Raw genomic sequence first — 6169 nt, forward strand, 5'->3', positions numbered from 1 at the left:
GTTATGTTTTACGAGCGTATGTATGTATGTATGTAAGTATGTATGTATGTGGGTATGTATGTCCATTTCTTTGGTCCTCGCTGCAGCCTAAACGGCTGGACGGATTGTACATATGTTAGGTATCATTGGAAACGTCATAACTGTTGGAGTGACATAGGGTACATAATATTTCAATATGGCGTCTGCGAAAAAAAATATGGCGAAGGGATAAAAATAATAATTTTGTATTGTAACAATATGGGAATCAAATGAAAGCTAATAATTAGCCCATTCTAAATATAATAATAAGCCTTTATTTCCTTAACTGTACACTCAAAAAGAAAAAAAAACCTATATTCTAAATTATAATAATCTAGCTTAATGAGTCAAGGCCCCTTTCCGGGTATAGGCCTCCTCCAGTTGTCTCCATGCTTTCCCGTCCTCTGCTTTCCTTGTCCAGTTTTTTCCAGCGACACTAAGTATATCGTCCACCCACCTCTCTCTAGGGCGTCCTCTACTTCTGTGGCTGCTCGGCCCCTCCCATTGTGTGGCCCGTAATTGTCCATTTATTCTTTGGTGCGCGTGCCACATGTCCTGCCCACTTCCATTTTAGGTGTTGCGAGTGATGTAGAGCGTCGATAATCTTGGTATTGTTTCTTATATCTGCATTTTTTTGTCTATCACTGATTTTGATATTCTAAATATATATGGGTTATAATACTTTTAATCAACTATTTTCACAGAAATATCAAAAAAATATAAAAAAAAAAAAAAAAACAAAAACCCGACTGCCTTAAAAACTAAAAGGAAGAAAATAAGTCTAGTGGTCTAGAACACTATCAAGAAGCTCATTTAAGGTCCAACAGTCGGGACCCATTCAAATCGTAACCAGCTCAAAAAGTCCCGACTATTGAACCTTAAATGAGCTTCTTGACAGTGTTCTAGACCACTAGACTTATTTTCTTCCTTTTAGTTTTTAAGGCAGTCGGGTTTTTTTATTTTTTTTTATTTATTGTTTTTTCATTTGAGGCGTTACTTTGCGGAGGTCGGTATCAAATATGGAACTAAATATGGAGCGGTACAGCTTAGGAATCTTTAAAAAACGAGCCTATCAATCTCTCAAAGTGTCCATGGGCGGCAGTGATTGCTTTCCATTACCATCAGGTGAACCGCGTGCTCTTTTTCCCCTTAAAAACAAAAATAAAATACCACCAGATGGCCTAGTGGTTAGAGAACCTGACTACGAAGCTTGAGGTCCCGGGTTCGATTCCCGTGTCAGATATTTGTATGAAAAATACGAATGTTTGTTCTCGGGTCGTATGTATCTATCTATATAATTACATTTATCCGTTGCTTAGTACCCATAACACAAGCTTTGCTTAGCTTAATTTGGGACTAGGTCAATTGGTGTGAATTGTCCCGTGATTTATTTATTTAAATAAAATAAAAAATTAGGAGAGAAAGCAAACTTTGCTCACCCGCGACCTTAAGATAGCTTCATGTATCCATGTATGCAACAAAATTAAATGTGTTCGTTAATGCAGCTACCCAACCCTCACACTGTAAGAACGATAAGAATGTGTATTCTTATCGACGATATCGTTCTTGTGTATAAACCACGCACTATCGGCACTTAGCTTGACGTCTTTATTTATTGTTGCCAGTTGAAGATTTATTTATTTTATTTATTTAGTTACAGTAGTTTTTCGCAATATGGCGAGGTTTTTTATTTTCCAAACAAGCACAAACAGTGCTCGACCGACGGTACGTCCTGATCGTACATCCTGACCGCCAGCGCTGACCGTCGGTTGTGAAAATTCATTCAATGCTACGCTGCAAACTGGACGCGTTTGTACAGTTCACAGGTTGGTCGCTCCGTCAGTGAAGCACTGAACGCATCCATACAATCTCATAGCTCGGCGGTCGACTGACGCCGTGTGACCGACGAGCTGGACCGACGGCTCGACCGACCGTACGCCCGCACCAAATCACGCGCGTACCGTCAGCGTAGCTGTGTGCGCATTCATAGACTTGCATAGATATAGCTACGCTGACCGACGGTCAGCGCTGACCGTCGGTCGAGCACTGCTTCCAGTCTAAAGGTCACAGCTCATTAGAGCCACCCGGCACCCGATGACCTGACCAGCACCTCTTCGACTTGACTTTCGGCATCCACTCGTTGTCGACAGGTGGTCCGCGCGTGGACAACTTGCAAGCGAGGCAATCCGGTGACGCTTCAGAGTTAATGTAATGAGCGCATGCCCATACAAATCCATATAAAGAATACTAACCGCTCGCGGCAAGGCGGTACTAATCGGGTGCCGGGTGGACCTAATGAGCTGGGACCTTTAAGAACCGTCTTGACGTCAATATCGATCGCAAATTTCTTAAATTTCCCTTAAATCTTGGGACGAAACCGTTATACTGGCAACCCTAGAGCTAGGGTTGCTGTAGAGACGTTTTTCACATTGTAAACCAATATACTGTTAAAAAAAATAATTAAAAAAACAGAACGGTAGGTTGAAAATACAAACTGAAATATAGATGCGGCCGCCGTAAAAGTAAAAATTTGCAATTGAAATAAAAAATACAAAAAGATTCCAAAAAGCCAATCTTAATTTGATTGCTTAATAACGATATCTTTTCCGGGTGAGCGGTTAGTACCAATGGAGTGCCGAAAGTTTCTCGATCAGGGCTACGGTATAGATGTCGCTAGCGTCACCGCTTAAGTGGCTAAATAAGAAACAAACAAGCTGAGATACGTACGGTGTCTGTACCGTTGTCTAGCAGTGGTGTAGCGGTATAGCACGTGGCACGGAATGCCGAGGACCTGGGTTCGATTCCCAGTGCTGGTCTTATTTTTCTGGTTCTTCTGATATACCAAATTTCATCAAAATCGGTTCAGTGGTTTCGACGTGAAAGCGTAACAGACAGACAGAGTTACTTTCGCATTTATAATAAATATAATAAATATTAGTAGGGATAGTAGGGGCGACCTATTGACACAACATTGTAAAGGCGTTCATTAAAGAAATATCTGAGGGTCTTTTGCGCGAAAGAAAGTTAATATAGCAGTGCCTGGGTGAATCCGCGAAAATCAAATAATGACGAATAATTATGCTAATAATAAATTAAATATCACTGCTGCGTTCTTTTTTACATGACGTTTCTCATATGTTTTTACGTAAGGTGCATGTAAATGTGTAGTAACTTCATCGCAAATTAAAATAGAATAATTTGAATAGTGAAATTCCTTACTCATTCACTAAAGATTTACTGCGTAGTTTCCGAGTTTCTTTTCATATTTCTAAAGTACACATAGTCTAGAATACCGAAATTAATTATGAAGTAATTTGATAATAAACAACATAATATCAATGAATAAAAAAAATTGTCACGGAAATTCGTCAACACCAGTCAGTCAGTCAGTTGTAGCACCGTCAAAGTTAAATTTCTCAAATGTTCTTACTACCTACCGCGATCAAGAGGCCGCGCCTTCTTTCCTCAAGATCTCTTGCTAATCAGGGCAGAGCGCACGTCTTTTTTTCCCACGCAGAATTATCCAATTTTGGATTTCCTTACATTTGCATGTGGACGCTTTGTCACACTTTTGCATCATTACCAACAACAAAGAAAACAAGGAAAATACCAATGTTACATATTTTTAAACTATTTAAGCTTGTGTATTTTGTGAACAATACTATAAAAATGGCTGGTGGTCCTCTTTAAGGCTTAATATTCTATAAAAAAAATGAAGTCGTGTTCATCATAACCATCGTCACCATTACCATTTGTTTTGTGTTAATGGTAATGATTATATGTGAACGGCAATGACGTAATTGCGTTTTATCTTATATAGAAATTACGACTATATGTGATCTTTGCTTTAAGAAGTATATAAATTGGTTTATCGGTATTCCGCGGGAACTATGCAATTTCCCGGGGTAAAACTATCGTATGTCCGGGACTCAAGCTATGTAACGAATCTCATCTTTTTTATTTGACAATCAACATAACACTACTTATACCTTATACTAGTTCTTGAGATCTAATCTTATTTTTTTAGTATCGTAATCAGTCATTTTTTGCAGCATTGTCAATCAAATTCTCCATTCTTATAAATATAATTAAAACTTCACTTGTCTAATTATTGAAAATTAGATTATTTCGGTTTGATTGACCTTTTTTTTATTTATTCACCATAAATTGTATGTTCGTGTTCGTACATGAAGATCTCATTTTAACATGCAATCAGTGGAATGTCTCAATACAATTTTACCCATTGAGTTGGGTGTAGCAATTTTAAAACAAATGTGGATATATAGGTATATATCAATATTATTCAAATAAAGTACCATAATTTATTTTTTTCTGAAATTTTCGATACTTACATTTATCAAAACTAGCAGTTACCCGCGACTCCGTCCGCCTAAAATTCGGTTATCAGGATAAAAACTATCCTATGTCCTTCCCCGGGACTCAAACTATCTGTATGGGTCGAATTTCATCTAAATATGTTCAGCGGTTTAGACATGATGAAGTAACAGACAAACAAACAATCAAATTAATGGATTTAATTTTACTGGGCTATTTACTATGGTTTCTTTTTAGTTTTATAATTTAACATAGTTTATTAAAACTATTTATCGGAATAACTTGATTTCCAAAGAATTATCCAAAAATAACTGCATCTTTGAATGTATAGAAATTAGGCTACCCAACGAAGGAATTTCAGGGGAAAAACTCGTGTATAGGTAAGCGAGTTTTGGCATAGTTGTAGGGAATGATGCTTTAAACCACATACTAAAAGTAAAGGTGGGGTGTAAATGTCCCTTCCTTCCCTTCCTTCCTTCCTTCTCGCCATATTTTGTGAAATATTGATCTCAGAGAAAAAATGTATAGAATCTTTTTTGTAGAGAATTTTATGTAGATTACTTGTCTTAGAACATTTTTGCTGTGGGCCAGCGTTTACGAGTTATTTATGAAAAACAAAAATGAGATCTACACCTCCCCCCTATCAGTACTTTTAGTATGTGGTTTAAAACACCCTTCCCTACAACTATGCCAAAATTCGCTTATACACGAGTTTTATCCCCTGAGAGGCAGTTTTTGGTTTTCGTTGGGTAGGCTAAATGTACTTAAGAATTTGTCGTTACCTTAATACTATTTGGTTATCATTGTTATTATTGTTAGGTGGTAGGTAGGTACTCAAGCCGTTGTTTTGTGATATTTTATTATGAGTATAGTGATTAAAAACAAAAACAATATATATTTTACTAACTATTTTTCGTCATTACCTTCAACATGTCGTCATTACCAATAAAAAAAAGCATTACCATACTAGGATTGGATTGAATTTGTTGGATTTTAGTGCCTTTAGTAGTTTTGTGAATGATATTAAAAAATCTTTACATTTATTGCGGTTTGCACGCATTTCCGATCAGTTTTTAAAAATCATCAAAATAAATCAGAAAGAGTCAAAACGGCGGGCGGATCCACCCGCCTACGGAGTAACAAGTAGCGAATTTGAGTTCAAATATTCGAACAATCGGCAGTTTTAATGTGATTTAATTTTTTCAAGCATGTTGGAAAAAATAAAAAATAGCTACCGCCTTACAGTTAAGTACATAATCATCATGTGTCATTTGAATCATGTTAGAATTAGAACAAATAGAGTAGGTATAGTTAGCTTGGCTTGGCTTAGTACTTAGCTTAGTTAAACAGACTAACAAACTTTCGCATTTCTAATATTAGTAGGAGTGGGACTATAGAGAAAATGCAAATTACTTCGCAAAGCCGAGTTTAGACTTGCAACACCTTGCAAGAAAAATCGTGCAAGTTGCATTACATTGCGAGGCCGTAAAGCCAACGAAATGTTTGTAGTGGTCAATCGAGCGCCGCATTATTGCACTAATAGTTAAGTAGGTAAGTACCTTGTCAAGTTCGAATGTGACACTCGGCTCGGTACTCTCTGTAGAACCCTTTTGCAGTCAGCATTTGTCGCCCTTGTCAAAAAAAACTTGATAAAGGCAGCATAGGCTCCCTGCGACAGGGTTCTACCCTGTTCTACCGAGTGTCATACGTAGTATCTCTTATTAGTCTGTGCGAGTGTCACACGGGCTTGTCAAGGTATATTTCTGTTTTTGTTTTGCCTTAGGTTTTTGCTGTCAGCCAAATGTCAGCCAAAAAT

Source organism: Choristoneura fumiferana, chromosome 16, assembly GCF_025370935.1.
Source record: "Choristoneura fumiferana chromosome 16, NRCan_CFum_1, whole genome shotgun sequence".
NCBI lineage: Eukaryota > Metazoa > Arthropoda > Insecta > Lepidoptera > Tortricidae > Choristoneura > Choristoneura fumiferana.